This window comes from Dendrobates tinctorius, unplaced genomic scaffold, assembly GCF_039654945.1.
Source record: "Dendrobates tinctorius isolate UK_male_01 unplaced genomic scaffold, ASM3965494v1 ptg000162l, whole genome shotgun sequence".
Classification (NCBI taxonomy): Eukaryota; Metazoa; Chordata; class Amphibia; order Anura; family Dendrobatidae; genus Dendrobates; species Dendrobates tinctorius.
In genome coordinates this window covers 64,578,485-64,603,117 of record NW_027361829.1, presented here as the reverse complement: position 1 = coordinate 64,603,117, position 24,633 = coordinate 64,578,485, and the positions used below count along the sequence as shown (strand labels likewise).

The window sequence follows — 24,633 nt, the reverse complement described above, 5'->3', positions numbered from 1 at the left end:
TATATAATTGTGTCATAGGAAGATGTCATTACAGGATATGAAAGGTAGCCCCGTCCCTGGGCCCAAGTGCCAAAAACTCCTTTTATCATAAGAAACCAGTTTAAAAGGTGACAAATAGAAATTGGTGGCCCAGTAACAGATTTTGCACTTGGAGTAATAAAGAGATTGCCCACAAATTTGATGTTAATTATGACCTATCTTTAGAATAGCTTATCGTATTAGATCATTGAGGTACTATATCCAGCACACCTCTCCAATCAGTAGTTATCAGCTTCACAATGGTCAGAACGGTGTATAAAGCAGAATACCACAGATCCATACACTGTTTAGTGGCCATTTCCAAGAATTGCAGCTCAATGTCTTTTAACGACCTTAGACAAATAGGTACGTCAAAGGTTGCCCCCACCTCTGCTTTCTCTGGGCTTCGGTGATAAGCCAGTAACTTTTCTGGCACATGTCAGCTGATTTCATTAGCTGACATGGGCCCCTAACAGCCAAGGGTGGAATTGTGCTCCACCCGTAGCTGTTAACATGTTGAATGCCGCTGTCAATCTCTGACATGGGCATTTTACATGATCACGCCAGAAGTGCATCACAAACCCCGCTCATTGGCACCCGTGTCACATGACCGCGGGTCGCCGATGGGTTGGCTGAAGCCCTGCTGTGTGCAGCACACATATTTGGTATCGTTCAGAATCGCTCGATCTATCAATATATAAAAAGAATTAATCTGATTGGAAAACAGCGTAAAGAGAAAAAAAAAAACAGAATTACGTTTTTTGGTCCCGCAACAATGCATTAAAATGCAATAAAGGGCGATCAAAAGAACATACCTACGTCAAAATGGTATTAATAGAAATGTCAGCTTGTCTTTTTTTTTTTTTTTAATTTTTATAAATTTTGGATTTTTTTTCACCACTTAAATAAAAAAGCAATACATGTTTAGTATATGTGAACTTGTAATAACCTGGGGAATCGTAATGGTAGGTTAGTTTTAGCATTTATTGGTAGAAAAAGAAATATGGAATTGCACTTTTTTTCACCGCACTTGGAATTTTTTTCCCCGTTTGCCAGTACATTACATATATGGCAAAACAAATGGTGTCTTTCAAAAGTACAACTCGTCCCACAAAAAAACAAGCCCTAACATGGCCATATTGATGGAAAAGTAAAAAAAGTTCTGGCTCTGGGAATAAGGGGAGCAAAAAACTGAAACTTAAAAATGGAAAAACTCAAGGTGGTGAAGGGGTTAATGGAATTTCTGAATTTTCACACTGCCTAGCTATATGATGTGTGCCGTCTGCAGAATTTTAAGTGTGTTCTGTGAAATGCTGCTTCACACAGCTTTCATTTCCTCCTGCATGTAAAAGGAGCTGACAGGGAGAAACCTATCACATGACAGGAGAGACAAATTGTAACAGTATCTTATAGAATACATAGAATTCACTAGAATACATTCAGGGGGCAAATTTGGAATTTGAGAAAAAATATTGCAACTTTGGTGCTCACATGCTAGTCCTGGACAGTTACATCAATATGGGTGTAGCAAGGGCGGTACATGAGTGGGACAGGGTGTGGCTACACCTGCCTATCTAATCCGTAATATGTTACACCACAGATTTATTCCAGTCAGCTTAATGAATTACGTGTACTGTGTTCCAGCAAGACCCTTCGTTATGACAGGCTTCCGCAACTCCAGCCGCTCTGAACAAATGTGTTTTGCGGGAGCGCCTAAAACTATGCAAATTGTGGTTAGTCCTAATTTCTTGGGGTAGAGCATTCCAGAGGATAGGAGCAGCACGGGTGAAGTCTTGGAGTCGGGAGTGGGAGGTACGGATTAGTGCAGAAGTTAGTCGAAAGTCGTTTGCAGAGCGCAGCGATCGGTTAGGTCGATAGACAGAAATGAGGGAGGAGATGTAGGGGGGTGCCGCACCATGGAGAGCTTTGTGGGTGAATACAAGTACTTTGAATTGGATCCTATAATGAATGGGCAGCCAGTGTAATGACTGACGAAGAGCGGACACGTCCGAGTACCGATTAGCCAGATGGACGACCCTGTCTGCTGCATTAAGTATGGACTGGAGAGGGGATAGTCGAGTGACAGGGAGGCCAATTAATAGAGCGTTGCAGTAATCCAGGCGGGAGTGGATCAATGCTACAGTGAGGGTTTTTGTTGTTTCCATGGTGAGAAAAGGGTGGATTCTAGAGATGTTCTTTAGGTGTAAGCGGCAAGAGCGGGCAAGAGATTGTATATGGGATGTGAAGGAGAGATTGGTGTCAAACATAACACCCAGACAGTGCACCTGGTGCCAGGGTGTTATTGGGGTACCACCCACGGAGAGGGAAATGTCAGATTTAGGGTGGTTAGTAGACGGCGGGAGCAGAAGTTCAGTTTTGGAGAGGTTTAGTTTCAGATAGAGAGTGGACATGATATTGGAGACTGCGGACAGACAGTCACTGGCGTTCTGTAGTACAGAGGGGGTAAGGTCGGGGAAAGACGTTTATAGTTGTGTGTCATCAGCATAAAGATGGTACCGAAAGCCAAATCTGCTGATGGTCTGTCCAATTGGGGCTGTGTAGAGAGAGAAGGGGGCCAAGGACTGAGCCCCGAGGTACCCCGACAGCAAGAGGAAGAGGATATGAAGTGGAGCCAGAGAACAAAACACTGAAGGTGCGGTCAGAGAGATAGGAAGAGAACCAGGAGAGAGCAGTGTCCTTAGTGCCTAGTGACTGGAGCCTAGAGAGATTAGGAGATGGTGGTCAACAGTATCAAAAGCTGCAGATAGGTCAAGAAGAATGAGCAGAGAGTGGTCACCGTTATGTTTTGCTGTCAGAAGGTCACTGGTCACTTTGATGAGTGCAGTTCAGTCGAATGTAGGGGGCGGAAGCCGGACTGTGAAGGGTCTAGAAGGGAGTGAGTGGAGAGGTAACGGGTAAGGCGGGAGTAAACTAGGCGCTCCAAAAGTTTAGAGATGAAGGGGAGATTGGAGACTGGTCTGTAGTTGTTTGTGCAGGATGGGTCGAGAGCGGGTTTCTTTAGTAATGGAGTAACAATGGCGTGTTTGAAGGAGGATGGGAAAATGCCCGAAGAGAGGGAGAGATTAAAGATTGTAGTTAGGTGGGTTGTGACAACTGGAGAGAGAGACTGGAGGAGATGTGAGAGAATGGGGTCGGTAGTGCATGTAGTCGGACGAGAAGAAGAGAGGAGTCTGGAGACTTCTTCTGTGATGGGATCAAATGTGGAAAGTGAGCCAGGGGAGATGCAGGAAGGGATGGGAGTCACAGCACTTGGTGGTTGGGAGCAGATTTCCTGATGGATATTATCTATTTTTTCTGTAAAGTGGGAGGCCAGGTCATCAGCACAAATGTCTGTGATAGGGGCATGTGCTTTTGGCCTGAGGAGGGAGTGAAAACTGTCAAGAAGTTTCTTGGGGTTGTTGGCTAGTGAGGAGATCAGGGTGGTGAAGTAGGTCTGTTTGGCGAGGTGAAGGGCAGCGTTATATGTTCTTAACATAAATTTGAAGTGGATGAAGTCTTCTGGTGTGCAGGTTTTTCTCCATAGGCGTTCAGCACTACTAGAGCATCGCTGGAGAAGTTGAATTTGCGATGTGAGCCAGGGCTGTTTTACTCTGTACTTGGAGGTTCTGCATGTGAGGGTAGCTACTTGGTCAAGGGTGTTCCTAAGAGTGTCACTGTAGTGATGAACAGCAAGATTAGGACAGGAAAAAGAGGAGATTGGGGACAGTGATGAGTGTAGGGAGTCTGAAAGTGTCTGAGGGTTGATGGCTTGTAGATTTATGACTGTGTGGTAGGTAGGAGTGAGCTGGGGTGGGTGAGGATTTGTGAGCGTGAAAGAGAGAATGTTGTGGTCAGAGAGTGGAAGCGGTGAGTTATTTAGGTGGGAGATTGAACAGAGCTGGCCGAAGACCAGATCAAGGGTGTTACCGTCCTTGTGTGTCTCAGAGGTTGAAAGCTGTGAGAGGCCTAGAGAGGAGGTTAGTGATAGAAGCTGGGATGCAGATGTGGAACTAGGGCTGTTATTGGGGATGTTGAAGTCTCCCAGGATAAGGGTTGGAAGTTCTGAGGACATGAAGTGTGGCAGCCAGGCTGAAAAGTGGTCAAGGAAGTGGGTGGGTGAGCCTGGGGGCAGGTATATGACTGCTGCTCTGAGGGAGAGGGGACGGAAGAGCCTGATGGTGTGGACCTCAAAAGAAGGGAATAAGAGTGATGGAACTGGGGGGATGACCTGGAAAGTGCATTGTGGGGACAAGAGTATGCCGACTCCACCACCATGTCTGTTTGTGGGTCTTGGGGAGTGAGAGAATTGTAAGCCACCATAGGAAATGGCAGCAGGAGAGACAGTGTCAGAATCCTGAATCCAGGTTTCAGTGAGGGCCAACAGATTAAGAGAGTTGTTCAGAAGTAGTTGTGTAGGAAAGGAAGCTTGTTACAAGCAGACCGTGGATTCCAGAGGGCACAATTAAAAGATGGAGATGAGGGAGGTCAAGTAATATTAATAAGATTATTATGGTTTCGATATGAGGTAAGGTAGGCGTTGAGGTTGGGGGATGGTGGACCAGGGTTGGGGGAGATGTCCCCTGAAATCAGTAGGAGTAGGAAGATAAAGAGCAAATAGTTGTTGGAATTGTAAGTAGGTTTCTTCTGCGATGTGTTTGGGCAAGATGGGCTGAGGTTTCTCAGGAAGGTGAGGAGTGCATGGGAACTGTTCATGGGAAAGGGAAGTATATAGGGGCTGATGTGAATGAGTTGTGATGGATGGGGGATAGGGTGGTGAATGTGGATGGCAAGGGAACACAGGAGGATAAAAATAAAGCACATGGTTAAAGGGGAGGGCAAAGTGTCGATTACCTGACTCCTGCCCTGACTAATTGCCATGTATAACTGCCATTTTCCTGATGCTTAGCTTCTGTGATGCTTTGCTTATGGGATGCTTGCGTGCTGCACCCCACACTGCGTGCTTCCCCTTAGGAACTACTACATATATAGGCCACACTACAGGGTCAGGAGAGAGGGATTGTGGGAGCTGGTTGTGTATAATTTGGCAGCTGGGGCCAGCACACCAGGGGATGGTTAGATGATCAAAGGCACTAGACCAGGCTGTGTCAATATGCTATGGCACCTTCCATCTGATAAGATCTAGAAAGGCCCCAGTGTACATGCCAATCAGTGTTGGGGTTATACAGAGCTCATAAATATGTTTGACTACCTGGCAGCAAGTTTACTAATCTTCTAGTGATAATCTGCTGATAAAGCAGTGATTTTTATCAAAACTACACCAAGCAGCTAGGAAGTGACACATCACTTGGATCAGGGTCTGCCCTGACATTATACTGCTCTTAGATTAGGTGGTAAAAACCGGGTGATATCTTCCCTTTAAAGTTATTAAATTGCTTTATTTTGTTAGAGTATGAGAGATTTTGTCTTTCACAGCATATTTCCATGGAAGTTGGCCTTTATTGACTGTCCAGATCCTGGCTAAGACTGCGCAGTAGTTATATTCCAGCAGAGGAGTTAACTTCTAATATCCCAGCCACCTTCCTCCCGCCCATTTATCTCTATACACCAATTAGCTGCTTGCATTCTTCCCCTCCCTCTCAGCTCCTACCAAGCTTCTGTTCCAAACTCCAACCCCCAACCATTGGTTTCTCCAGCAAGTCTCCTAATCATGACTCTCACTGTCCTGAGCTGTGTGATTGTTCAAATGCCATGTTGTTATCTCTATGTGTAAATACAGTGATATCAGTGTAGACTATAAACAAACCAGTGAAAGCTGAATGTGTTACAGAATAATTTGTGCTAAGCTTTATAATTCTACTACTCTCCAGACCTGTCACTTAAGGCCCCTTTACATTTAGCGATGCACCAGCGATCCGACCAGCAATCCGACCCGGTCAGGATCGCTGGTGCATCGCTAAATGATCGCTAGTGAGCTGTTTCACACAGGCAGACCTCACAGCAATGCAGCAGCGACGCAGCGCACGATACTCACCTTTCAGACACAGCGATCCTGACGTCCTCCCGCCCGCCTCCATGCGTCGCTCGTCGTCACAGCAGGAAGCCCAGCAGAAAGCTGACGACGAGAAATGGAGCCGGACATTCTTGCGCAATCAGCAATAGACAGCGGGGGAGCCGGTCGGAGGTAAGTATCACACATAGCGATATCGCTATAACGACACAAAATCGGTGACGTTATAGCGATATCACTAGCGATATCGCTATGTGTAAAACCCCCTTTAAGGAGGAATGCTGGCCCTGCTGCAAACCAGAAAGTGAAAGAGACTGGAAAACTGCATTCTGCTAAAGAGCGCACTTGAAACTAACCCTTTAAAGGATTTGTCCTCTTTCATAAATCTTAAATCCATAAGTTCAGTTCATTGCACAATAAAAAACTATACTATTTTAGCCTCTCAGAGCTCAGCATTATGTCCTTGCTGCCCTAGTCTGGGCTGTTTGACTGCAGCGGTGACTTTACATTAAATCAACAGTGCTGCAGCTGATCACTGAGCCCAAGAGATCTGCCAATGAAGCCCACACAAGCTGCTAAGTTCAGTGATTGTCTGCAGTGCTCTTGATGTGACATCACTGCTACAGACCAAACAATAAGATATGTAAAAAGTATCCGATAATTAACTAGTTCACTTCCCTTTGTTTAAACTGATGACTTTCATCTTAAAAGGGGTTCTCAGAGAATAGAAAAAAATAAATACATATATAAAATGTAATATTAAATAAATTGCTAATTACATTTAACGAGTAAATTACACTAGCTTTATCTACAGGTATAGTATATCAAAGTGACCACCTCCTTGTATACTTACAGAACCCTGAGCTAGAATGTTAACAGGACAGATGCCTGTGAGCATGTGCAGTAGGAAGCGCCACTGCTGGGTGCTGGAGAAGCTATACCACATACTATCAAGCTAACTCCACGTCATAGAAGCCACTCATTATTCAGACAGACGTGGTGGACTGCAGTCTGAGGTTAGATTCAGCATTCCTGCTTTCCCCAGTATTAGATCAGAATATTGGGAGCACATCTTAGTACACATGAAAGGAAAGGCAAAGTTTCTACTGCACATGCTCATAGGTTCTGTCCTTTTATTGTTTTAGGACAGGATTCTGTCAATGTAAAATGCCAGCAGTTACTGTGATGTACTGCAGTGATACCTTCCTAGAGAAAAAGATTGCAATTTGATAATTAATGGAATTTAGGGGTTTATTTATAATGACATTTTCTTGATTTCTACTGATGGAGAGCCCATTAAAGCGAACCTGTCATCAGGACATTGTCAGGTTGGCACTGTTACACTGATTGAAATGATAGCCAGCAAAAGAACTCAGAAGAGCTTATAGCTCAAAGAAGGTAAATATAAATACATGGTGCATTTCAATAGTGAAATTTGTAAATAAAGCCAAGTTTATACAAAAGTACAAAGTCATTTTATTATGTCATTAAACAAGGCAAAGGTAAACATATAATAAACACCATATATCATGTACAAAGATGTTTAAAACCAGTAGATAATAATGCAACCTATGGCATGATCAGGCAAACATCAATAATAATACCATCAAGGAGACAGAAAGTGTACAAAGTAACAAGATTTCATGTATAAATGTCCCTAAAATCCACAGGTGTGGGCAATGAGCTATAGCAGTCCCCAAACAGGAGGAGAAGACAGGTCCATATAGTCTAGTGGTCACAGGGATTGATAGACTAAGTCCACCCATATAGGTGAGAAGTAACACTGGTCATAAGACACTAGGATACCAAATCCCACAAATAGTTGAAATACTAATAACCCCTCATTAATTCCAAAAGGACTCCCCTCCCAATAACCCCATAAGAAAAAAAGGGTAAAAGAAAAAAGGGTTGAAATACTACCCCTACATCTACACTGCCCTGGGACTACAGCTCCACCTGTGGGGAGCTTCACCATCTTGGCTGCAACACACCACCAGCCCCAGAGGATCTGCACGCAGCGTCGGCTCAACATCTCACTTGCCGAACACCACAGGTGGCGTCACGAACTATTCCATTAATTACATTCCACCATTCCAACTTCCCCTGTTAATTGGGCACCCAGGGCGACCCAAATTTGGCGTCACAAACAGGATGACGAGACCCGATGCCATCGGGTTCTGTGTGCCTAAGACAAAGTTTTTGAAGATCTGCCGAAGACCCAATTTAATAGACTGTAAAATGAACATTAAAAATGGCCGCTGGCGTGGTGAAGAAGGGCGTGATTTATAGTGAATGTTTTACAAATGTCGAAATTTAGTAACGGTATACTAAAGAAATTTTGAAGTCCAAATGCCTTGAATGTGAATAAAGAATTGAAGTTACAGGTGATGAACCAGACACCAGCAGTTGTCATACAAGAAAGTAAGAGAATGTGTAGAGTAACAGAACAGAGATGTGTTGCTAGAAAAAGGTGAATTGATATTGAGTTGCTTCCAAAGCACTTTAAATTAGGTAGCATAATTCTGAATTTAGATAGCTAGTTAAAACTGTTTGCAACATTCAAGAAACCGTGCCTCCCACATTGGGAAGTTTAGTATAAGAAATGTTTATTCAGCATTACAAAAAAAATTGTATGTTCCTGTATTGTCAACCTTGTTTGCCTTGCAGCCCGTGGACGTGCTGTGTTTAACGGGGGGGTATGTGGCGCCCCTGAGGCTCAGTCGCCACAGAGGTACTGCACCTCCTCCTGAGGTGTTTTTGTCCCATCATCCAGGTAAGTTGGAGGCTCCTGACCACGCTCCAACACCTGCATCCCACACAACACGGTAGTTCAGCAAAGTCACATTGCGGCTCCCTGCTTGGAGTGTAGCAGAGCACCTTTGGTAGCTCCCTGCTTGGAACACGAAACGTGCTGGGAGGCGGGTGGAGTTAGAATACATAAAAGAGCGGAAAGGGTTAGGATTTTAGAGTCAGTCAGTCGGAGAGTCACTCAGAGAGGAGTGAGGAAAGAAGATCCCTGGGAGAGGTATGGAGGAAGGAGGTGCTGCAGCAGATCTCAGTGACCTGGGTCTGCTGGCACAGTAAAGGAAAGAAGGAGAAAGACATTGAACGGAAACCTGATCTTCCATAAGAAGGAAAGACTAGTACGGAACGTAAGAGTAAACGGGAACAGAGGACGTGGGTTAGAGGAAGAACCCTGCCTAGAAGTTCTAAGCGCAAGGCTGGGGCCCGGTCCCCGGGGTTGTATGGATACTAATGGTCCTACAGCAGACACCGATGGAGTAGTGGGCTATAAATGCACTACTCCCATCTAAGACTTGAGGGCACAACAGCAACCTTGATAGTGAGTCGGGATTCAGGAGTAAGGAGTCCCCGAAGCAGGCTACAGCTGTCTGCCGTACAAGTAGAGTTCTTGGGAACATCTGTCAGGAGGCACTCCAGTGTAACTCAGTACTAGGAGTACTTCACACTTAAAGGTGCTATAAGAGGAGACGTTCAGAAAGGTACATGTTGGCGGAGCGTTGGAAGGGAGCATTCCATCTGGCCTGGAGGTTGATTGAGCCTCTGACCTGGAGGATACAGTATGGAGGCAGGCACCGGTGTGTACAACAGACTGTGAGTAAAGCTTTGGAACTGCAAGGACCATCTAAAGAAGAATATAATGCTGTCTGCAGAACCTGCAAGGCACAAATCAGATTATCTAAAGCTGAAAATGAATTGAGGCTTGCAAGAGATGTCAAAAGCAATAATAAAGGATTTTGGGGATATGTCAAAAGTAAAAGAAAAGTCAAAGATGCTATAGGATTTTTACAGGATGAAAATGATGAAATGGTAAGACAGGATGTTGAGAAGGCTGAACTTTTAAATTCCTATTTTGCATCTGTTTTCTCTCAGAAAGGAAATGTAACATCAACTGTTATTCACTGTCCTATTAAGGGAATAGAAGAATCCAGGATATCTATAAACAGAAAGATAGTGAGGAAACACTTAGCTAACCTAAATGTATTCAAGTCTCCAGGTCCAGATGAATTACACCCCAGAGTACTGAAGGAGATAGCAGAAGAAATTTTTGAACCCCTCTCCATAATCTTTGAAAATTCTTGGAGAACAGGAGAAGTGCCAGAAGACTGGAGAAGAGCAAATGTTGTTCCTATCTTCAAAAAGGGGAAGAAGGTGGACCCAGGCAACTATAGGCCGGTGAGTCTGACTTCTATACCAGGAAAGATCTTTGAACAAATTATTAAACAACATGTATGTCAATACCTGGATAAGAATGAAGTGATTAAACAGAGTCAGCATGGGTTTGTAACTAATAAGTCATGTCAGACTAATTTAATTTCCTTCTATGATGGTATTACTGATTGGGTGGATCAAGGAAATGCTGTAGATATAGTATATCTTGACTTCAGCAAAGCATTTGACAAAGTCTCTCATACAATCCTTATTGAAAAAATGACTAAGTATGGAATGGACAAGGCAACTGTTAGGTGGATTCATAACTGGCTTAGTGATCGGACCCAAAGAGTGGTCGTAAATGGCTGCACATCCAGTTGGAAGAATGTCTCAAGTGGGGTACCACAGGGCTCTGTCCTGGGCCCTGTATTGTTCAACATCTTTATCAACGATTTAGATGAAGGAATTGAGGGTAAACTGATTACATTTGCTGATGACACAAAGCTAGGAGGGATAGCTAATACTAGAGAAGAGAGAGAGAGGATTCAAAAAGATTTAAATAAACTGGAGAAGTGGGCAGCAACTAACAGAATGGTTTTTAACAGGGAGAAATGCAAAGTACTACATCTGGGCAATAAAAATGAAAAAAGCATATATAGAATGGGAGGAATAGGGCTAAGTGACAGCACATGTGAAAAAGACTTGGGTATACTAATAGATCACAGACTGAATATGAGTCAACAGTGTGATGCAGCAGCAAAAAAGGCAAATGCAATTCTAGGATGTATTAACAGAAGCATACAGTCTAGATCACGTGAAGTCATTATTTCCCTCTACTCCTCTTTGGTCAGACCTCATCTGGAATATTGTGTCCAATTTTGGGCACCACATTTTAAAAAAAGACATCAACAAACTGGAGCAAGTTCAGAAAAGAGCGACCAGAATGGTGACCGGTCTGCAAACCCTGTCTTATGAGGAAAGGTTGCAGGATTTGGGAATGTTTAGTTTGCAAAAGAGAAGACTGAGAGGAGACTTAATAGCTGTCTACAAATATCTAAAGGGCTGTCACATTGTAGAAGGATCAACTTTATTCTCATTTGCACAAGGAAAGACTAGAAGCAATGGGATGAAGCTGAATGGGAGGAGACACAGATTAGATATTAGAAAAAACTTTTTGACAGTTAGAGTGATCAATGAGTGGAACAGGCTGCCACGAGAAGTGGTGAGTTCTCCTTCAATGGAAGTCTTCAAACAGAGGCTGGACAGACATCTAACTGGGATGATTTAGCGAATCCTGCTTTGAGCAGGGGGTTGGACCAGATGGCCCAGGAGGTCCCTTCCAACTCTACGATTCTATGATTCTATGATTCTATGGTGTTTTCCATTGATTCTTGCGCCAACACACCCAGCACCTCTACATCTGGGTACCAGCTTGTACACCGCTTGTGCTTCTCCTCTACCCCTACATCTACACTGCCCTGGGGCTACAGCTCCACCTGTGGGGAGCTTCACCATCTTGGCTGCAACACACCACCAGCCCCAGAGGATCTGCACGCAGCGTCGGCTCAACATCTCACTTGCCGAACACCACAGGTGGCGTCACGAACTATTCCATTAATTACATTCCACCTTTCCAACTTCCCCTGTTAATTGGGCGCCCAGGGCCACGGACCGGGTCACCGATGCTGTGACACATCGTGCCGACGCCGGCCCGGTACCGAGTACCCCACGGCCCTGGGAGGATGACCCACTAGCTATGTCTTCACTGATTAACCCCTTTCCTACATTGGACGTACTATTCCGGCCATGTGACCTGGGACCTAAGTCCCAAGGACGGAATAGTACGTCTAATGCGATCAGCGGCGCTCACGTGGTGAGCGCCGTGATCGCGGCCGGGTGTCAGCTGATTATCACAGCTGACACCTGGCACAATGTGTCAGGGGCGGTCACGGACCGCCCCCGACACGTTAACCCCTGGCACACCATGATCAAACATGATCGCGGTGTACCGGGGATTAAAGGAAGCATCGGCAGGGAGGGGGCTCCCTCCATGCTTCCCTGCGACCCCCACAGCAGCGCAATGTGCAGCGCTGCTGTGGGGGGCTCTTTCCCTGCAGGTCCCCGGATCCAAGATGGCGACGAGGACCTTCGGGGGCCTGCAGGGAGCTGGCTTCCTCACTGCCCGCAGAGCGCAGGGTTGAGGAAGCCTGCAGCAGTGCCTGTGACAGATCGCTGATCTGTGATGTGACAGATCAGCGATCTGTCACAGGACAGTGATGTCCCCCATGGGACATTATAATAAAGTAAAAAAAAAAAAAAAGTGTAAAAATAATTTTAAAAAAAATATATTCCCTAATAAATTCATTTTTTGAAAATAAAAAAAAATAAAAATAAAATAAAAGTACACATATTTGGTATCCCCGCGTCTGTAATGACCTACCCTATAAAACTGTCCCATTAGTTAACCCCTGTAGCGAACCCCTTAAAAAATAAAAATAAAAAACGAAGCAAAAAATTATGATTTATTATCATACCGCCGAACAAAAAGTGCAATAACGCACGATCAAAAAGACGCATATAAATATCCATGGTACCGCTGAAAACGTCATCTTGCCCCGCAAAACGAGCCACAACACAGTCTCATCAGCAAAAAAATAAAGTTATAGCTTGCAGAATAAAGCGATGCAAAAATAATTATTTCTTATACAGAAAATGTTTTCTTTGCATAAAACCGCCACAACATAAAAAAAAGACAAATGAGGTATCGCTGTAACCGTACTGACCCGAAGAATAAAACCGCTTTATCAATTTTACCGCACGCGGAACGGTGTAAACACACCCCCCAAAAGAAATTCATGAAACGCTGGTTTTTGTTCATTCTGCGTCCCAAAAATCAGAACAAAAAAAGCGATCAAAAAATGTCACGTGCCCGAAAATGGTACCAATAAAAACGTCAACTTGTCACGCAAAAAATAAGACCTCACATGACTTGGTGGGTCAAAATATGGAAAAATTATAGCTCTCAAAATGTGGTGATGCATAAACCATTTTTACAATAAAAAGCGTCTTTTAGCGTGTGACAGCTGCCAAAAATAAAAACCCGCCATAAATAGTAAATCAAACCCCCCGTTATCACCCCCTTAGTTAGGGAAAAATAATAAAATACATTTTTTAAAAAATTTATTTCCATTTTCCCATTAGGGCTAGGGTTAGGGTTAGGGCTAGGGTCAGAGCTAGGGGTAGGGCTAGGGCTAGGTTTGGAGTTAGAATTGGGGGATTTCCACTGTTTTGGCACATCAGGGGCTTTCCAAATGCGACATGGCGTCCTATCTCAATTCCAGCCAAAAAAGTTAAATGGCGCTGCTTCCCTTCTGAGCTCTGCCATGTGCCCAAATAGTGGTTTACCCCCATATATGGGGTATCAGCGTACTCAGGACAAAATGCACAATAACTTTTGGGGGGCCTGTTACTCTTGGGAAAATAAAAATTGGGGGTGAAAAGATCATTTTTGTGGAAAAAATATGATTTTTTTAATTGTACGGCTGTACGTTATAAACTTCTGTGAAGCCCTTGGAGGTTCAAAGTGCCCACCACATATCTAGATAAGTTCCTTGGGGGGTCTAGTTTCCAAAATGGGGCTACTTGTGGGGGGTTTCCACTGTTTAGGCACATCAGGGGCTCTCCAAACGTGGCATGGCGTCCAATCTGAATTCCAGCCAATTTTGCAGTGAAAAAGTCAAACGGCGCTCCTTCCCTTCCGAGCTCTGCCATGCGCCCAAACAGTGGTTCCCCCCACATATCAGGTATCAGCGTACTCAGGACAAATTGCATAATAACTTTTGCAGTCCAATTTCTCCTGTTACCCTTGGTAAAATAAAAAATTGAACCTGAAGTAATTTTTTTTGTGAAAAAAAGTTAAATGTTCATTTTTTTTAAACATTCAAAGAATTCCTGTGAAGCACCTGAAGGGTTAATAAACTTCTTGAATTTGGTTTTGAGCACCTTGAGGGGTGCAGTTTTTAAAATGGTGTCACTTTTGGGTATTTTCTATCATATAGACCCCTCAAAGTGGCTTCAAATGTGATGTGGTCCCTAAAAATAAAATGGTGTTGTAAAAATGAGAAATCGCTGGTCAACTTTTAACCCTTATAACTTCCTAACAAAAAAATTATGGTTCCCAAATTGTGCTGATGTAAAGTAAACAGATGGGAAATGTTATCTATTAAGTTTTTTGAGAGCCATATCTCTGTGATTTAAAAGCATAAAAATTCAAAGTTGGAAAATTGCGAAATTTTCAAAATTTTCGCCAAATTTCCATTTTTTTCCACAAATAAACGCAAGTTATATGAATGAAATTTTACCAATAGCATGAAGTACAATATGTCACGAGAAAACGTCAGAATCACCGGGATCCATGGAAGCGTTCCAGAGTTATTTCCTCATAAAGGGACAGTAGTGGTCAGAATTGTAAAAATTGGCCCGGGAGTTAACGTGCAAACCACCCTTGGTAGTGAAGGGGTTAAATGATACCTGGGTTGATGAAATCCATCTTGTGGCTCCTGTTTAATCTGTTTTTGCAGTTTTGAGTTAATGAGATGCTCATACTTCAGGTCGGCCCTGTGGATGGGTGGGTCTTTTTTGGGCCTAATCGTTATTATTCTGGCTTAAATGACAGGTTGCTGAACCTTCAGTAACCTTCCTCCTATTTTTTTTTAGATACTGCACTTGAGCAATTAATATTGTGGTCTTTAAAATAAAAAAAATTACTCCAGCAAAATGGTGCTGGCGGCGGTGCATGCGCAGTTGCTTCTATTTTTCCGCCATTTTGCTGGAGCCAATTTTTTTTGGCTCCAACAAAATGGCGCTGGCGGATGCTCAGCGGCATCTATCTGCAATTTATATTCTTAATTTGCGTAAGCTCCGGCAAGTGATAGATGCTACTGCACATTCACCGGCGCCATTTTGCTGGAGTTTATTTTTTAGCACCACAATATTAACTATGCAAGCACAGTATTTAAATTAGGAGGCAGGTCACTCAAGGTTAAACTACCTGTCAGTTAAGCCAATAATGATAACGATCAGGCCAGAACACGAAAAAACAGACACCCACAATCTCTCCCCAGAGTATGAGCTTTCATTAACTGAAAACTTCTAACACTGATTCTACAAAAACCGCAAGACTGTTTTTCTTCATCCCTGATATCATTTTAACAACTTCCTTACCGATGACGGAATAGTACGTCATCGGTAAGGATCTCCTGCTTTGAGGTGGGCTCCGGTGTTGAGCCCACCTCAAAGCTGCGACATGTCAGCTGTTATGAACAGCTGACATGTGCCCGCAATAGGCGCGAGCGGAATCGCCATCCGCCCGCACCAATTAACTAGTTAAATCCCACGGTCAAAGCTGACAGCGGGCATTTAAATAGCACTTCCGGCCGCAAGGCCGGAAATGAGCTCATCACCGACCTCTGTCATGTGATCGGGGGTCGACATCACGTTGCCTGGACAACCACAGGTCTTATAGAGACCTCTATGGTTGCTCCAGGCAGATGGCTTTGAGCGCCGCCCGGTGGTCGGCGCTGAAAGCGCAGCAGTAAATCTGCTACATATGGGCGATCTGCTCATCGCCCATATGTAGCAGAGCCGATCAGGTTGTGCATGTTTCTAGCCTCCTATGGAGGCTCTTGAAGCATGCCAAAAGTAAAAAAAAAAATAAAAATAAAATAAACCTAAAAGTTCAGATCACCCCCCCTTTTGCCCCAATCAAAACAAAACAATAAAAAAATCCCACATACACATTATTAGGTATCGCCGCGTTCAGAATCGCCCAATCAATAAAAAAAGCATTAACCTGATCGCTAAACGGCGTAGCGAGAAAAAAATTCAAAACGCCAGAATTACATTTTTTTTTGTGGCACCGACATTGCATTAAAATGCAATAACGGGCGATCAAAAGAACGTATTTGCACAAAAGTGTTATCATTGAAAATGTCAGCCCGGTACAGAAAAAATAAGCCCTCACCCGACCCCAGATCACGAAAAATGGAGACGCTACGGGTCTCAGAAAATTGCGCAATTTTTTTTTTTAGCAAACTTTGGAATTTTTTTTCACCACTTAGACAAAAGAGAACATAGACATGTTTGGTGTCTATGAACTCGTAATGACCTGGAGAATCATAATGGCAGGCTAGATTTAGCATCTAGTGAACCTAGCAAAAAAGCCAAGTAAAAAACAAGTGTGGGATTGCACTTTTTTTGCAATTTCACTGCACTTGGAATTTTTTTCCCGCTTTCGAGTACACGACATGGTAAAACCAATGGTGTTGTTTAAAAGTACAACTCGTCCCACAAAAAATAAGCCCTCACATGGCCATATTGACGGAAAAATAAAAAGTTATGGCTCTGGAAAGAAGGGGAATGAAAAACGAAAAATCGAAAAAAGCTCCGGGAGTGAAGGGGTTAACACTGCCAGCCTGACACTGTCCATAGTTTACTGAGCAAAATCTTGCTGTCAGGTTTACTTTATTGCTCCACATACAATATGTGAGATTAATCTTAGGCCTACCAATTTACTCATGCTTGCAGGCAGCAAACTAATTTTATATCTGTTGTTAAGGGTTGATAAAAACGCTCTAGGGACAAAGTAACTTCTGTATCTAAGTAACTAAATGTCTGAAACATTTGTACTGGGGAAAAAACAACATACAGAATGCAGTCAGACACCAAGCTTCATGCTATCAGCAACTGAATTATTGTGCTTCATTTAAAAAGAAATACATTCATTATTGTACACCTGACTCCTGGGAAAGGTTACCAATAATTTTTGTACTTGCAATAATAGTTAAAGAATATGGACACCTTTGGGAGAACCTTTAAATTTTTGGCTTCTACAGTCTCTATGTATTGAAGTAAATAGAAAAGATTATTGGTTTTGTAAGCCTTATCACTCTTCTCATGAATATTTTTCTACACCGATTTAAGACCAATTGAAAGTTCAACTTCGATTTGGTCATAAATCAGCTTTGCAGATAGCTCAGGACAAAAGAGATGAGCTTCTGATTTCAGAACAGGTTCACTGATGAATTTGACTCTTAAAGGGGCTGTTCGGCCTTAAGGTACAAGTCTATAGTCACTCTACATTGTATGAGGAATAAGGGGAGATTTGTGTGGAAACACTACAAATACAAGGGGACTTGCTGCAGACACACACACTATAAGGAGTGTGGGAGGATTAGTACGGACACTATTTTAGGAGTGGGGGTTCGAACAGACACTGTATGAAGAGTGGGGGGGATTGTTGTAGTGACAGAATGAGTAGCTGGAGGGGGATTGGTGTGGATACAGCATGAGGAGGGTGGGTATGGGGGTTTGGTGCTGACACAGTATGAAGGGTGAGGGTAAGAAAAGTGGCGTTGACATGAGTTATGAGGGGGGAATTGGTGCGGACACAGTATGGGGAAAGTGGCACGGACACAGTATGAGAAGTGTGGGGATTAGTGCGCAGACACAGTATGAGATGGGGTGAGGGATATTAGTGCTGAGACAGTATGGGGAGTGAGGTAGACCTGTGAGTAGAAAGAATGGCAGTATAGGGAGCTAGACAGACCTGTGAGGAGACAGTATGGCAGCATTGGAGTGAGGAAGATCTATGAGGATACAGTATGGGGAGTGTAAAATATGTGAGGAAACAGTATGAGGAGTGGAGGGGATGGGTGCAGAAACAGTATGGAGAGTGGGGATGTGTGAGCAGACAGCATGGAGAGTTAGAGGGGAAATGTGTGAGGACACATTATGAAGAGGAAGGGAAGAAATGTGTGAAGAGTCTATTGGGTTGAATAATGTGAGGGGACAGTATGGGGGAGAAAAGTGTGAGAGGACACGGAACAGAGACTGCTTTGTGTGGAGGCAGCAAGGGGGAATAGTGTGAGGGCACAGCAAGGAAAGGACAGTATGCCAAGGAGGGGGAGTATGATGAAGGGAACAGTAGAGAGACTGGGCACTATGGGGGGGACAGTGTGATGACAGTGATAAGAGGGGGCCTAGTATGGAAGGAGATTGCAGTGTGGAAGGCATGAACCATAAGAGTTGACATTGTGGCATCATACTTTGTGCTGGGAGCACAGTGAAGGGCAATTATTTATTCAAGGACACAGGATAAAAGGACAGATATTTTTATTCAGGAACATTATAATGACCTTGCTATTTTTAAGGGCTGTGGGTCAGAATGTGCTGCAGAAGACAGGAGAAAATGAAAGTCTGCACAGAGGAGCAGTAAATGTGAAAAGTCATAATGGCATCTGGACAAGATGAAGAAGAAAAGAAAGAAAACGCCAATTAGACAACGTCGTCTAAAAGGTACCTGGATTATATGTTAATTTGTGATACTTCCTGTGTCTCATCAGTACTGTGGTTCCAGTACGGTCAGCAGTTTGATGGCTGTTACTAAACACTCACTGTACCACCTTACCATTATTAAGCTGTAGTGCAGCGGAGTTGGTTCAGTCAGTGTGACAGGCAGTGACCACAGGAAAAGTTCAGAGCAAACATGTTTTAATGTCCACACTCACACAGTGTACAGCATACGGCATCCTCAGGAACGCTACCGGGAAACAAAAACAGTCCGTGGGAGTCCAGTTGCCGAGTTCGACGGCACCACCGTATCACGCTGCAGGGTGCCAGGAGTTTGCTCTGTGTTAACTCCCACAGGTTGAGCTTCTGCAGAGGCGACTGCTCCGCAAGTTGCAAACTACAAACTGACACACCCAAAACCTTTCCTGCAGGGTTTTTCTAAATTGGAATCTGTGGCCATGGGCCAGTCGTAAGATGCAGTCTGGATGAAATGGACCGGCCCTACTACTTTCCTGCTGTCCATTTAAAAAATATAAGCCCATACAGGGTTTTCTTGATCAATGCCTTGGCCAAATAGCTTGACCAGGTTGATGCTTAGGGTGGTTTCACACTTGCGGTTTTTTCCCCTATACTTTACATGGGTGCGCATACACATGCGTTTGTACGCGCATGCGTTTTTTTGTAGTGTGCACTCGGGCGCACAAAATGCATCCTGCTGCATTTTTTGTGTGTCCGACTTGTCCCAAAAAAACGCATGCCCCTGCAATGCGTTTTTTTTCACCCAACCACCCATTATAGTCTATGGGTGCGCTGACGTGCGCATGGTAATGCGCACGTCAGCGCAAAAAAGCGCATGCTTTTTTTTTAAAACACGCAAAAAATGCGTTTTTACTTGCGTTTGCACTGCGCACGGTGCGCAGCGCAAAAAAATGCAAGTGTGAAAGTAGCCTTACTTTTATTTTGCCTTGTGACTCACAGGCATCCTGCCATGAGCACAAGGCACTCCAGCGGGTCTAATACGCTTGTTAACGCATCCTGGGGGACACAGGATGTTTATTAGCATCCTGAATAGGACCTGTGCACAATATATACCATATGGGAATAAACATGCGAGAAATAGGAGGAGCCCACTATGGCTAAATAGAGCTGTAAGGGGCGCAATAAGAGATAAAAATAAAGCATTTAGAGAATTAAAGCAAGTAGGTAGTGATGAGGCATTAACTAAATACAGAAGATTAAATAAATTCTGCAAAAAGCAAATCAAGACAGCAAAGATTGAGACAGAGAGACTCATTGCCAGAGAAAGCAAAAATAATCCCAAAATATTCTTTAACTACATAAATAGTAAGAAACTAAAAAAGGATAGTGTTGGTCCCTTTAAAAATAGTCTGGGTGAAATGGTGGATGAGGATGAGGAAAAAGCCAATATGCTAAATGACTTTTTTTCAACAGTATTTACACAAGAAAATCCCATGACGGATAACATGATCAGGGATAAAAATTCTCCATTAAATGTCACCTGCTTAACCCAGCAGGAAGTACGGCGGCGTCTAAAAATCACTAAAATTAACAACTCCCCAGGCCCGGATGGGATACACCCCCGAGTACTACAGGAATTAAGCACAGTCATAGATAGACCATTATTTTTAATCTTTAAGGATTCCATAATAACAGGGTCTGTACCACAAGACTGGTGTATAGCAAATGTGGTGCCAATATTCAAAAAGGGGACAAAAACTGAACTTGGAAATTATAGACCAGTATGTTTAACCTCAACTGTGGGTAAAATCCTGGAGGGTTTTCTAAAAGATACTATACTGGAGTATCTGGATTAGAATAACCTCATGACCCAATATCAACATGGGTTTACAAGGGATCGTTCCTGTCAGACTAATCTGATAAGCTTTTATGAAGAGGTAAGTTCCGGACTGGACCAAGGGAATGCAGTGGACGTGGTGTACATGGACTTTTCAAAAGCTTTTGATACGGTGCCACACAAAAGGTTGATACATAAAATGAGAACAATGGGGATAGGGGAAAATATGTGTAGGTGGGTTAAGAGCTGGCTCAGGGATAGGAAACAAAGGGTGGTTATTAATGGAGCACACTCAGACTGGGTCACGGTTAGCAGTGGGGTACCACAGGGGTCAGTTTTGGGCCCGCTTCTTTTTAACATACAGTCATATGTTAAAGTTTGGGCACCCCTATTAATGTTAACCTTTTTTCTTTGTAACAATTTTGGTTTTTGCAACAGCTATTTCAGTTTCACATATCTAATAACTGATGGACTCAGTTATATTTCTGGATTCAAATGAGGTTTATTGTACTAACAGAAAATGTGCAATCTGCATTTAAACAAAATTTGACCGGTGCAAAAGTATGGGCACCTCAACATAAAAGTGACATTAATATTTCGTAGATCCGCCTTTTGCAAAAATAACAGCCTCTAGTCGCTTGCTTTAGCTATTAATGAGTTCCTGGATCCTGGATGAAGGTATTTGTGACCATTCCTGTTTACAAAACAATTCCAGTTCAGTTAAGTTTGATGGTCGCCGAGCATGGACAGCCCGCTTCAAATCATCCCACAGATGTTCAATGATATTCAGGTCTGGGGACTGGGATGGCCATTCCAGAACATTGTAATTGTTCCTCTGCATGAATGCCTGAGAAGATTTGGAGCGGTGTTTTGGATCATTGCCTTGCTGAAATATCCATCCCTTGCGTAACTTCAACTTCGTCACTGATTCTTGCACATTATTGTCAAGAATCTGCTGATACTGAGTTGAATCCAAGCGACCCTCAACTTTAATAAGATTCCCAGTGCCGGCATTGGCCACACAGACCCAAAGCATGATGGAACCTCAACCAAATTTTACTGTGGGTAGCAAGTGTTTTTCTTGGAATGCTGTGTTTTTAGCCTCCATGCATTACGCCTTTTTGTATGACCAAATAACTCAATCTTTGTTTCATCAGTCCACAGGACCTTCTTCCAAAATGTAACTGGCTTGTCCAAATGTGCTTTTGCATACCTCAGGCGACTCTGTTTGTGGCGTGCTTGCAGAAACGGCTTCTTTTGCATCACTCTCCCATACAGCTTCTCCTTGTGCAAAGTGCGCTGTATTGTTGACCGATGCACAGTGACACCATCTGCAGCAAGATGATGCTGCAGGTCTTTGGTGGTGGTCTGTGGATTGTCCTTGACTGTTCTCACAATTCTTCTTCTCTGCCTTTCTGATATTTTTCTTGGCCTACCACTTCTGGGCTTAACAAGAACTGTACCTGTGTTCTTCCATTTCCTTACTATGTTCCTCACAGTGGAAACTGACAGGTTAAATCTCTGAGACAACTTTTTGAATCCTTCCCCTGAAAAGCTATGTTGAATAATCTTTGTTTTCAGATCATTTGAGAGTTGTTTTGAGGAGCCCATGATGCCACTCTTCATAGGAGAATCAAATAGGAGAACTACTTGCAAGTGGCCACCTTAAATACCTTTTCTCATGATTTGATACACCTGGCTATGAAGTTCAAAGCTCAATGAGGTTACAAAACCAATTTAGTGCTTCAGGAAGTCAGTAAAAAGTAGTTAGGAGTGTTCAAATCAAGAAAATGATAAGGGTGCTCATACTTTTGCATCGGTCAAATTTTGTTTAAATGCAGATTGCACATTTTCTGTTAGTACAATAAACCTCATTTGAATACAGAAATATAACTGAGTCCATCAGTTATTAGATATATGAAACTGAAATAGCTGTTGCAAAAACCAAAATTGTTATAAAGAAAAAAGGTTAACATTAATAGGGGTGCCCAAACTTTAACATATGACTGTATTTATTAATGACCTTGTAGGGGGCATAGAGAGTAGAATTTCAATATTTGCAGATGACACTACACTCTGCAGGGTAATCAATACAGAGGAGGACAATTTTATATTACAGGAGGATTTATGTAAACTAGAAGCTTGGGCTGATAAATGGCAAATGAGCTTTAATGGGGATAAATGTAAGGTCATGCACTTGGGTAGAACGAATAAGATGTATCATTATGTGCTTAATTGTAAAACACTAAGCAAAACTGTCACTGAAAAGGGCCTGGGTGTATGGGTGGACGACAAACTCACATTTAGTGGCCAGTGTCAGGCAGCTGCTGCAAAGGCAAATAAAATAATGGGATGCATTAAAAGAGGCATAGATTCTCATGAGAACATAATTTTACCTCTATATAAGTCACTAGTGCGACCACACTTAGAATACTGTGTACAGTTCTGGTCTCCGGTGTATAAGAAAGACATAGCTGATCTGGAGCGGGTGCAGAGAAGAGCGACCAAGGTTATTAGGCAACTAGGGGGTCTGCAACACCAAGACGGGTTATTACACTTGGGGTTATTTAGTTTGGAGAATCGAAGGCTTAGGGGTGATCTTATTACAATGTATAAATATAAGCGGGGACAGTACAAAGACCTTTCTAATGATCTTTTTACTCTTAGACCTGTGACGGGGACAAGGGGGCATCATCTACATCTGGAGGAAAGAAGGTTTAAGCATACTCACAGACGCAGATTCTTTACTGTAAGAGCAGTGAGACTATGGAACTCTCTGCCATATGATGTTGTAATGAGTGATTCCCTACTAAAATTTAAGAAGGGACTGGATGCCTTTCTAGAAAAGTATAATATTACAGGGTATATACACTAGTTTCCTTAATATTGCGTTGATCCAGGGAGCTAGTCTGATTGCCGTATGTGGAGTCGGGAAGGAATTTTTTTCCCCCAATGTGAAGCTTACTGTTTGCCACATGGTTTTTTTTTGCCTTCCTCTGGATCAACATGTTAGGGCAGGATATGGGTTGAACTAGATGGACTTAAAGTCTCCCTTCAACCTTAATAACTATGTTACATAGCGACCCTCGCAAATAACACCAGTCACTGCCTCACAAAGGACATACTAGGAGTCGTAAGTTCATGTGATATAACTATAAATGGGGCTGACATGACATTATAATTGATTACTGTACTAAGCTTGGTAATGTATTCATGTACTGATGGTGGTTCACCTGATATATTCATATACTGATGGTGGTTCTGGTGATGTGTTTCTGTACTGTTGGTGGTTCTGGTAATGTATTCTTGCGCTGTAACTGATTCTGATCCTGTAACAATCTATAACTTATAAGAATATGTGATACATGGCTATGTTAATAAAATATTGTGCTATCTGTCAAGGAAAGGGTTACTACGTTTTTATGTTAAGAGCATTAAAGGGGTTGTCCAAATTTGTGATGAAAGTCAGCAGTCACTTCTGAATCCTTATAGTGAACGCATTGCATGCTGTCAGGATCCTCTGTTGCCGGCTCACAGAGCAAGAGGACATGCAACCGTCATTATGTGATTTGCATACTTGCTTAGCATGGTTTGGGAGACCCCACCCCTCTCGTGTGACATGCACATAAGAGCTGTCTCAGACCACAAGCCCATACTAGGGAGCGGCCTGTCTGAATCCTGTTCATATTAGACACTGTTCACATGTTCAGGTTTTCAATACATTAGATAGGGACTGCTTCGATAGGGGTTACCTTGACGTGGTGGAGCAGCTTGGTGTACATTTTTTTGCGTAAAAAAACGCATCAGCTAAATACCCTGTATTTGTTATCCAGCACTTGCTGATTACTGCCATTTTTTATTGCAGAGTATTTTTGCAAATCTGTCATTCTGTTTTCTTGTCGTATCTGAATCCTTACAGTGAACGCATTGCATGCTGTCAGGATCCTCTGTTATGACTCATAACACTGATATACTCCCTCTTATTGATTGCTGTGAGATGAAAGCTACAGAGGTGCTTGTAATGACAAATAACTTGGCTCTATACAGGGGCAGGGGTGATGAATTTGGTGCAAAGTCAATTAAAAAAAAAAAGAGCTTCTTTCTTGCCATTAACAAGTTTCGCAACTTTTTTGAGAAAATTGCATCTTTTTTAAAAATATCATAAAAGATGCAACTTATGGGAAGGCATGCATACAACTACACCAGGGGGCTACTGGGGTAGTGTTGCGTCAAATTTTGTGACTTTTAAAAAAGTTGTAATTTATAAGCCAAAGACATCTGGAATCATTCAAATCCACCCACAAAGCAG

The 24,633-nt window shown here is 43.0% G+C and overlaps 1 protein-coding gene across 1 annotated transcript in view; it reads right to left on the bottom strand.

Annotated features, from left to right (window-relative positions):
* CNTNAP2 (contactin associated protein 2) overlaps positions 1-24,633 on the bottom strand; it is a 2,930,334-nt gene that overhangs the window by 4,806 nt on the left and 2,900,895 nt on the right. The gene's annotated exons all lie outside the window — the stretch shown is intronic.